We start from the raw sequence: 11,028 nt of genomic DNA, 5'->3' as shown, positions 1-11,028 counted from the left end.
CAGGATGTGTACACAAGCCATTTATTTGGAAGGTGCTCCCAGGATGTATAGGTGGGAAATGGCAAGGACAGAGGAGGGAGGTGAAGGTAGTTTCCTACCGGCTGTGAGTTTTTGATCTCAGGCTGTCACTGCAGGATGGAGCTGGATCCCACCAGGGACCCCCATGGGTGAGAGAAGCTGTATTTAGACTCTCACTTCCATCCGTGATTGGCTGAGGGCTGCTCCCAGGGAGCTGACTCCCAGCAGGTCTAACCTGCACCTGGAACAAGCTGGAGGTCGCAGTCAGAGGGTTTCAGGGTGCTGCTGAAGATGAGCACAAAGCCCAACACAGGTGCAGCACTGAGGCCTCTGCTCAGATGGAAGATGGGGCAGCACCGTCCAGCCACAGCCCACTGGGCATGTATCCTTGGAGTGAGGGAGGCAATCTTCCCTCCAAAGCAGCCACCAAGGTGTGTGGCTAAACAAAGGACCAGATACCCTGAAGAAATCCTGCCTCCCTCCCAACAAGAAATCTGTACACAGCTGTGGTTTGCAAACCACGATTGCTTCTGCACACCACAAGGTAGATTCTGTCATTACTCCCCTCTAGATGAGAGAGGCAGAGATGGAAAGACAAAGCCACGCTTCTGACTCCCATCACCCTGACTGCAATGACCATGCACATTCTCAGCTGCTATGCTGTGTGGTCGTTCAAGAGCCTAGTAGTGGGCTTGGGTTAAACATGTAATAACAATGCACGTGTCAACAAAACTTTGCACACTTAATACTCACAGCCTCTTTGCCCCATCCTGCACTTGCAGGGGTGCTGGGGTGCTATTATTGTGCCCATTTTACCAAGAAGGAACCCAAAGCATGGGTAGCTTTGAGTCACATGCCCACATTCCCATAGACTTGAGCCATGACTGTCCCTTCCACCTCTATGAAAGCCTGGTTCCAAGTACAGAGGGCTTGGGCCACATTCATCCTGAGCCGCCATTGAGGGCTAAAACTGTTCCCAAAACAAGTCATGAAGCATGATCTTCAGAGGCAACAGGCAGCGTGTCATTCTGTCCCCATTGTCACTATCACTATGGAAGCACAAGTGGAGGGCGTGGCCCAGCCTTGTGGTGCTGAGCAATCATTACACTTTGGGAAGGAAGCAGGAGCTAAGAAAGAGATGTTGTGGGCTAAGAGGAGAGCTCTTGGGTGTATTTTGAGCTCACAGTGGTAAAAGGCATAGGCTGCATGGGCTCAGGCCCCAGCTCTGACACTTGCCAGCTGTGCGAGCTTGAGCAAAGTACTTCAACTCTCCATACCTCAATTTCCCCACCTGTAAGATGGGGACAATGATCTCTGAGGAGAATTAAGTGAACTAAGGTATTGAGAGATGCTGGAACATAGGAAGCACTATGGAACTGCTTGCAATTATTATGTCATCATTTGGAGTAGACTCCAGTCCTTTTGGGAAATGGAGGGCTAAGCAGGGAAACTAAAGCAGAAAACAAGGCCATATGGGATTAAGTAAGGTTGGAGCGAGCCTGGGTGGGATCTCCTTGGGCTCATGGTCAGCAGCAGCATGACCGAGGTGGAGCTCATGCCCGGTGGGACAGGCCCTCCCCAGGGCATTTCTGGGTGAGAACGAGACAGAACTGTGGCTGCAGGTGACCTTCCTGAGTGGAAGTGCAAGGCAGCTGAGCATGCGGCCTATGGAATCAGATCAGGCCAGGTTTATCTCCCAGCTCTACTTTGAGCAAGTTATTTTGTGGCAGTTATCTGTGAAATGAGAAGGGCCTCCTCCCAGAGCTGACCAGTAGGTGGCCGAGCCACCACTCCCCTCCTGAAGTCCTCTCCTCTAAGTACTCCTTTCCAGACTCTGCGTGACCCCCACTTCACGCCCTGCTCTTAGCAACAACACTGAGGCCCTGCAGAAGCAGTTCTGGGCCTCCTTCCTGCTCAGCCTGCATGCCCCCTTGGAAACCCCACCCTAGGTTCTGGTTGCCAACTTCAGCTGCAGGGCCCTGCACAGACCTCTACCCTGGACTCCTCACTCTCTTCCGGGCTGTCCTCTGGACACCACCATCTCCCAACCACCTCAAACAGTAGGTTCTAAACCAGTGCATCCTCTGTTGTCCCAGCCTGTCCCTTGCAGCTATGTAAATAGCACCACCTTCTGCTAAGTCACTGCAGCCAAAATCCTCTCACCCTCTCCCTTGGCAGAGGACACTCAAATCTACCGCTGCTCTGGACCCGGCCACCCTCATCTCTCACCTCTACCTGCATCCATCCTCCATCCTGCAGCCAGAGCACCTTCCCAAACACAGATGCAAGCAGCTTCCTGGCCCAGCTCTTTAAGGATGTGTCAGTTCCTCAGGATCAAGGCCCGAGTGGGAACTCTGGGCTTTCTACCTCCTGGGCCCTGCCTGACTTCTTTGCTTCTCCCCTGCATATATACCTCTAGGCACGATTTGAGCGTGGCTGTCCCTGGATTCACCTTCCCAGGGGCCCTCCTCACTGGGGCTGCAGTGTAGTCACTGTGACTTCAGTGGCCAACAGGGACAATGAATAAATGAATGAGGCAGGACCCTGGTGTATCTTCCAGGCAGACTGAGAGGCTTGGATAGCCACCTAGAGGTGGTGACGGCTGGCAGGCAGGAGCATGCTCCAAGGGACAAGAATCCTGGTCCCTTGTCTTGAAGGAGAACGCTGGTGCCAGAAGGGCAGGTGCTGTCTGTGAGAATGCCACTTCCCTCTTGTGACCTTTACCAAAGGCATTTTCTCTGAATGTCAGGTTCATTAGATACAGGGTTGGGGGTGGAGGAATCTCTTTAACACTGAATTAAAGACAGGACAGACAGATATCCTGACTGACAAGCCAGCCTGGAGGGTGAGAAGACACGCACCTTCTGTGGGTCATGCCCTTACTCCAATTCTGGGGACAAAGCCATGCTTGTCTTCTGGGATGACGCCTCCTCATTGCTTTCTGCCCTGGGATCCGAGGACAAGCACTCACCAGCTACATTCTGGTGCCCTGGTTCCAGGAAGAGGCAAACATACCCTTAACCACCTGGCTCCTCCTGGCTCTCATGCCCAGCCTGGCATCAGGGATTATTGTGCGTAGTGCAGAAAGCTACTCTCAGTCACACTTGCTGAACACAGGAGAAAGAAGTCAGACACTTATCCTATCCTCAAGAAATGCCAAGTCTCGTGAGGAAGCCACACAGATGTGCAGATATTACCTAGTGGTGGGCTTGGTGCCATGGCTACAGGTACAAGGTAATGACGTAGCCTACAGGAGAGATTCTCTAGGTGGAGAGTCATAAAAGCTTCCCATAAAAATGTGACACCTAAACTGGGCTTTGAAGGATGAATAGCAGTTGAACACCTTGTTTGTTCTTTCTAGGAGAAACTAGATTATGAAATTAAAATGGGCTGTGAGCTCTCTGGTCTGAAGAGAACAAAGTGATGCCTCCAAGTACCTGCCCCACAGGCCACGTTCATTCCTGGGTGCCATGGTCTGGACACCAGAGGGTAAGGAGTTCCAGGACCTTGCTCCCCCTCTTTCTGCCTCCAGTTTTCCTCCACAGCCCCTTGGCATTGTTGATAGTACGGTCATCCTGCTGGCACCTTCTGCTCCCAGACTAGTGGGCCACTGCAGGGCTGCTGCTGCCCCCACTCACAGGGCTGGGCACCTGTGTCAACCGTGATGGCTCCACGTGTTGGAGCCCAGGCCCATGATGGGCCAGAAAGAGCAGGCTTTTACACACACACACACACACACACATGCTCGCACCATCCTCAGTACATCGTCCCTCATCCACTGGTCAACTCCCCAAAGGCCTCTGTTCCCTCTTGGGACAATCTGACACAGGCTGCACAGCTCCTCCTGGCAGCTCTGCCTCCCTCAGCCTCCTAAGGCACAGCCTCCTCTCCCTTCAAGGGCATCATCATCACCCCCACCCGAGTGCCGAGCAGTCCCACCCGCCAGCTCCTGGCTGGGCACCTCCGCAGTTCCGCCGCTGCCAGCTCTGTTCTCACCTCCCAGAGGAGCAGCTGTCAGCACGATCTGGTGGCCAGGATGGGGGAGAGAGTGACATAAAGATGGTGCAAGAAAGGGAGAGACCAAGATAGGAAGGCAGAGAAACGGACCAGGAAGGAGCAAGAGGGCACCGTGCAGTGAGAATAAGGAGGGAGGGCAAGGCCAGGGAGGCCAGGAGCAGGCCCACCCGGAAAGGGAGGAGGTGCAGCTCTCCTGAGTCCCTCCCAGCCCTCCAGGAAAGTCTGAGAAACCAGGGACCCACCAGCTTCTCCCACTCCATCCTATGGAATGGAGAGACAGCTGGGAGAGTGCCAGGGCAGAGCTGGGCTCCCACAGGGCTTCCAGCATCCCGGGCCAGGGGTGGAGAAATAAGGAGAAGTATTTAAAACTTAGCACATGAGCAACAGAAACATACACACGCATGTGCACACACACACACACACAGAAGCACACCCATACATGCAAGCACAAACATACATACATGTGCACAGACACACAAACATAGACACACACCTAAACACACAGACAAAGATGCACACTCTTCCCAGGCTGAGTGCGTGGGGGTGCTGCTGTGAGGAGATTCAAACCGGCCTGTGGCCTGGGGCAGTGGCAGTGTGGGGGCTCTTATCCCCCAAAGTCCCAGAGAGGTTGTAGAAGCCAAGTCAAACCAGACTCCCTGCTGTTTAGAGAGTATGTCCACACCGGAGACAGGGGTGCCCCCAACCCAATGCTTCCACACCAATGGGGTCAAACATCATGGAGGGGGGTTGCTACTAAGTCCTTGTGTGCAGTGGAGAGGGAGTTCCAGATAGGCAGGGGAGATACCCAGGTCATTTGACCAGAACTGACATTGGAAGCCAAGGTGGCTGGGCCTGGTTCCATCTGGCTCTACAGCTTTGGGGATGGCAGGGGGGGTGGGTAGACTGTGGGCACAAGAGCCTCTCCTCTCCATTCACACTCCCCCTACCTGGAGGGGTCTCTTTCCCAGGGCCCACGCACCCCCAGCCAGGTGGAGCCTAGGCCCATTGCACCTGAAGAAGTCACTCCTGCCCTCTTCACCCAGCCTGTCCCAGGCAGGGCCCTCTGGGTGGTTGGGTGATTGAGCAGCAAGCACACTATTCACTGAGTCTGGTTACTTCCGCTGGAGGTTGGCTTTATGTGGAGTCAGGAGGCACTAGAAAGAGAAGCCCCTCTTCCCCTGGAGAGGGCCTTTGAGTGGGACAGGACCAGCCCAAGGCAGGAAGATGAACAGAGTAGACTGAAAAGAGACTGTACCTGCACCTTATGCCAGCCACCCAACCAGAAATCACCCCAGAGAACACAAAAAGTCACCTCAACATGCTCTCTCTGATTTTATGCCTTCAGTCCCATGTTAGGAGCTGGAGGGAAAGATACATTACCAACCACTCTCCAACTCTGCACTGGGCATGCAATACCTCTTTTGACCCTCACAACAATGGTTTATTAACCCACTTCCCAGCAGAGGAAAGTGAGCCTAAGAGAGGTAAAGCGCCACATGTGAATTTCCAGTGCAATAGCATCCAGGTCCTCCCCTTCATTTCAGTGCCTCTGGCCCCCTTCTGAGTGGAAACACAAATGAAGAAGGAATGACTCAGAGCCGGGCTTGCTCCTAATGAGAAATTTCACATTACTGGGAGAAGACTTTGGTATATGTACGTTAGTCAGCTTCCTGTTACTGTGACAAAATATCTGAGAAAATCAATTTACAGAAGAAAAGATTTGTTTTGGTTCACAGTTATGAAGGTTTCAGTCCATAGTTTGTTGGCCTGTGGCATTCAAGTTTCTGTGCATTAGGGTGGGAAGCATGTGGTGCAGCAAAGCCACTCAGCTCATGACAGCCAGGAACCGCAGAGAGGGAGGGAAGAGGGCAAGGTCCCAATATCCCCTTCAAGCGCACACTGCTTGTAACCTAACTTCCTCCCTCCAGGCACTAACTTCTAAAGATTCCACCACCTCCCAGTTGACCACAGGCTGGTGCTAAAGCCTTTAGCAGATGGGTCTTTGTGGGCTATTTAAGATCCAAATCAGGTGGATGCAATGGCACACACCTGTAATCCCAACACTTTTGGAAGCTGAGTCAGGAGGATCACAAGTCTAACCCAATCTGAACAACTTAGCAACTTAGCATGATCCTGTCTCAATAAATAAATAAATAAATAGAAGATAGATAAATAGAAAGATAGATAGGTAGATAGATAGATAGATAGATAGATAGATAGATAGATAGATAGATAGATAGATGCTGGGGATGTGTGAGGGCCCTGGACTCAGTTCCTAGTACCAAAAAAAAAAAGAAAATCCAAAACAGCATTTGTGGTGATACAAGCTGAGCCTCAGACCCTGGAACTAGGGTTTCAGGAGAGGCTGAGCACCACCGTGGTCAGTGTGCTCCAAGACCAAACTGTCTGGGCTGAACACTGTTTGCTCATTTCTGGCCACAATATCCCTTTCATTGTCCCCACAATGAGACCAGCAAAAGCACATTGTAGCAGATGTGTCGGAAAGCTTAAATGCAGTCCCTCTGGAAAGCACTTAGAGGGTTCCAAGCTCATAACAAATGCTTCGGAAATGGCGGCTGTGGCTGTGGCTGTGGCTGTGGCTCAGGGAGAAGCTCTCTGCCTAGCAAAAGGAGAGCACTTGGGGCAGTGCAGACAGGCAAAAGTGAGCAGCAGGAAGAGGAGCCGCCAGCTGCTGTCACTCCAGGGCTTCCATCACTTGACATCACCCGCATGATGGGTGGGGTTGGATTTGTTGCAAAAGGACCAAAGTAGCAGCTGAATCTCCAGCCCAGGTGGGCTGGGGGAAGGGGTAGAGCCCAGGGAACTTGAGTTTCCTGGATGTCATAGCAATGCTAGGGAAGGAGTTGAACTCCCCCAAGGGCACAGAAATTGGGAAGTTCCCCAACACTGCAACTCAAATGCAAGAACCATGAGGCTTCCAGCTAAACAAAATCAGAGTGCAGAGTGCCAAGGAGTTCGTGTAATGACAAAACCAGCCAATTTCAGTGGAGCGCTCACTGTGTGCCAGGCATGGTTGAGAGATTTTATACACATGACCTTTTGACTTTAATTATGCCTCAGAATAATCTTCAGACATTGGTAACATGATTAAACCTGTTTTACAGATGAGAAAACTTGGGAACAGAGAAGTTAAGTGACTTATCTGCAGTTACACAGCTAATCTGTGGTATCCAGAGAGTCAGGCTCCAGAGTCCAGATTTTCTGCCCCTGCTCCTGTTCTCCTGCATGCCATAAAGCAGTGAAGGGCAATGGAGTACAAATGGGAGAGCATCACAAGGCTGTCAGGAGCGGGGACTGACATCGTGCCTGCAGATGTGGTCACAGCACAATGGTGAGGACCTGGCAGAGTCTTCATATTCCTGACTCCACACTCAGCAAATCCCAGGCTCTCCAGTGAGCTCCAAATCTGTACCAATCCTTGCCACGTAGTGACCCACAGAAGCTTACGCACAAGAGCCTGTGGTGCTAACCTTGGCCAGCAGCTCTGAACCTACCAGGCACAGTCCCTCTAGCATGAGCCCTCACTCTACTGGACACATGGCTGACCAAGCTTGGCCTCCACACTCTCCCAGCACCCCTCTCCTGGCTGTGTCCCACTGCTCAGATAATGCCACCATCTGGGGCCCATCTGCAGGGAGCTTAGCTGCCTGCTAGAGGCGGGGCATCTCCATCTGCATCTCCGGGGAGCACCCTGAGGCTCCATACGTCTCAGGACAGGCAGGACAGTGAGAAGCCAGGGTGTGCAGCCGGTGCTGTTCACAGCTACTGCAGAAAGATCATCACAAAGAGGCAACTGGTATGGTGGGAAGAGCAAGTGGGATCCAACTCTGAATTCACCTCACTGGCGATAAGTAAGCTCACTGGCTTTGGGCACATTGGTTAAGCTCTCTGAGCCAGTTTCTTTACCCGTAAATGGAGATAATATTGGACAGATGTCACCGGAATTCTATCTTCTTTGTGTATTCTTTACACCTGCAATAGGGCACAGGAAACATGTTCATGGGAGAAATGAATGAATGCAACCAACTCGCTGGCCATTTTGCCATCTTTCTTGCGCTCAGATCCCCAGTTCAGGCCAGAAAATTGTGCTTGACAGCTCTCAGACAGTGAGAGTAACTGATTCCCCTTTATGGTGATGGGGTGGGGCTGGGCCTGTGACCTGGTTCCAGCCAATGACATGTAAGGTCTGCTGGGGGTTCTGGGCAGGGTTTCCATCCCAGATCAAAGGAAAAGGGCTCATGGCTGTAGAAGAGTGAAGAGTTTGCAGATGAAGTAAGAAAACACCAAAGGCAAGTGAAAGTGTCACCATCATCTGAAGAGGGCAGAAGAGAAAGAGCAGAGCAGGAATCCTTACTTTGGGCTGCCAGCAGTGTTGGGGCCTCCTAGCATGAAATTTCTTGTTCATTAACAATCACTGTCGATGAGGTCAAGCCATGACTAGTCCGGACTGAAGATTCTTGCCGCTGTAAACATTTCTCTGACACAGTGACCAGTGGGTGACTGAGTGCATGTCTGGTAACCTGAACAACTGTGTGCAAATATTTGTCATTACTGACAACATTAACACAGCAGTACCCCGGTTATTCAACATTATCAACAACGTGCTCTTGCTCAAAAGGAAAATTTCAAGATAATTGAAGTTTACATCCTTTAGGCTCCAAAGTATTATTTTGATTGTCACTGGTTTTGATTACAAAAGTAACATTTGAAATGTATCACACTCCCATCCAGCTGTCCCTCTCCCTCCCCCACACACACACACTGGCAATGCTGGTGAGAATCGATTTAACTCAATCTGGATTCTGCACTCACTGTGAAACACACATCACTGAAGCACCATGAGCCTGGCATTGCCCTGGAACAACAACAATTGGGGCTGCAGAGTCTGGCTCTTAGTTCCCCAGTCGTCTTCCCTCAGGGCTACTTCCCAACATGTCTCCAGCTGTCACAGGGTGACTGCCTCTTGTAGCGCTCCTCAGAGTGGACAGAATTTGCGGTTCTAGGCTCTCAAGTTAGATCGTCACACTTGCTGGACATGTGCACAGTGGATTCTTGCAATGAGCCTTGATAAGTATATCACACCAAGGGTGCTAACGCAGGCTCCTACCCCAAAAGAAAGGATCGTTCATTTATCCGGTGGTTGCCAAGCACTTAGACACTGGGGTAATGGAGGTAAAGAATGCAAGCTTTAAAGCCAAAGGCCTGTGTTCAAATCACAGCTCTGGGGCTGGGGATTTAGCTCAGTGGCACAGCGCCTGCCTGGCAAGCACAATGTCATGAGTTCAATTCCCGGTACCGGAAAAACAAACAAACAAACAAAAATCAAATCACAGCTCTAATATTCACAGGCAGTGCCCACCTGGGTAAGTTATAATCCCTTTCCAATCCTCAGTTACCCCCACCTGTACAATGGAATCAATCATACCACCTTCTACATATGGATGATACAAGGAATGAAGAAGGTAATGTGCTTAATGTTCATAGGACAATGCCTTTTTATTTTGTGAGGTCTCAGTAATATAAGCACATGTTGGCTATGTGCTGGGCTTTTCTCTGGTTATCAGAGAAGCAACAGTTAATGAAAATTGCATGTCTCCTAGCCCAGGAAAGTGACAGTTAACCCCTGGCAGGTCAACTGTACCCCAAACATACAGGTAAAAATTCTAACAAAAGCATATATTCCTTCTTCATCTCCCAGGGAGGTCAGAAGCCCAAAACAGGAGCTATGAGGCAACCTGGCCAGGCCAAAGAAGGCTTCCCACTGACCCAAACTGTGGCTAAAAGAGGAGTGAGTATATTAGTTCCAAGACTGCTGTAACCAATGACCCCAAACTAGGCAACTTACCACAGCAGAAGTGTATTCCCTCATAGTTCTGGAGACCAGAAGTACGAAATGAAGGTGTCAACAACCCCGTGCTCTCCCCAGAGATTCTTGGAGGCAATCCACCCCTTGCCCTTTCCAGCTTCTGGTGGCATGAAGACTTCAGCATTCTTTGTGATTACGTCACTCCAAACCCTGCCTCTGTCCTCACAGAGCCTCCTCCTCTCCTCTGTGTGCAAGTCTCCCTCCTCTTCTTAGAAGGACATTGTCATCAAATTTAGTGTCCACCAGAGGCAATCCTGGATGATCTTATCTCAAGATTCCTAACTATAAAACCCTTTTCCCCAAATAAGATCACATTTACAAGTTCTGGAGATGAGGATGTGATTTTTCATTGGGGTGGCACCATTTAACCCACCACCATGACAGTCTTCCAGGAAAAGCGAAGCCAGATATAGCCTCAAGTCATAGGACCCCAGCAAACAAAGAGAGGTGTCAAGTGATAGGGACTCAGGGAGAGAAGAGCATGCCTGGCCTGGGGAGAGAGACAGTGGTGAGGTTAGCCTTCTCCAGAATTCAGAGAAGGCACTGGATGCCAGCACCAAAGTCAGCAGGGAAGCCCATGTCCAGGGTGGTCATGGGAGAGCTGCAACCTGATGGACACATAAGTTCCCAGGTGATTTCTCTGAACATTGTGTGCTAGTTAGCTTTTCATCACTGCAATAAACTTTCTGAGATAAATCAATTTAATTAAGGAAAGGTTTATTTTGGCTTATGGTTTCAGAGGTTTCAGTCCATGGTTAGTTGGTTTTGTTGTTTTGGGGCTTGTGGTGAGGCACAGACATCACATGCAGCAAATCTGTTCACATCAAGGTGACCAGAATGCAAAGTGAAAGAAGGCCACAGCCCCGTTATCCCCTTCAAGGAGGGGCGTGCCCTCAATGACTTCACTTCCTTCCACAAATCACCTCCTCCTGAATTTTCCATCACTTCCCAATAGTGCTATAGGCTGCAACCAAGCCTTTAACACATAACTCTTGGGAGACACTCCAGATCAAACCATAGCACAGAGGCTGCCAGTTTTAGGGAAATAGGCTAATTTTAGACATCTGGAATGGGATTGGGTCTCTGCTCTTATGACAGTCCTGGCT

At 50.6% G+C, this 11,028-nt stretch overlaps 1 long non-coding RNA gene across 1 annotated transcript; it reads left to right on the top strand.

Moving 5' to 3' along the window:
• Nucleotides 1-2,595: 2,595 nt before the first annotated feature.
• Nucleotides 2,596-10,251, top strand: LOC102008813. Its single transcript, XR_262691.1, has 3 exons — nucleotides 2,596-2,700; nucleotides 3,380-3,507; nucleotides 9,755-10,251. It is a non-coding gene; the product is annotated as an uncharacterized LOC102008813 (long non-coding RNA).
• The last annotated feature ends 777 nt before the right edge of the window (nucleotides 10,252-11,028 follow it).

Source organism: Chinchilla lanigera, unplaced genomic scaffold, assembly GCF_000276665.1.
Source record: "Chinchilla lanigera isolate Chin_1 unplaced genomic scaffold, ChiLan1.0 scaffold00051, whole genome shotgun sequence".
Taxonomy (NCBI): Eukaryota; Metazoa; Chordata; class Mammalia; order Rodentia; family Chinchillidae; genus Chinchilla; species Chinchilla lanigera.
Note: the sequence above shows the minus strand (reverse complement) of the source record. Positions and strands in the feature narration are given on the sequence as shown.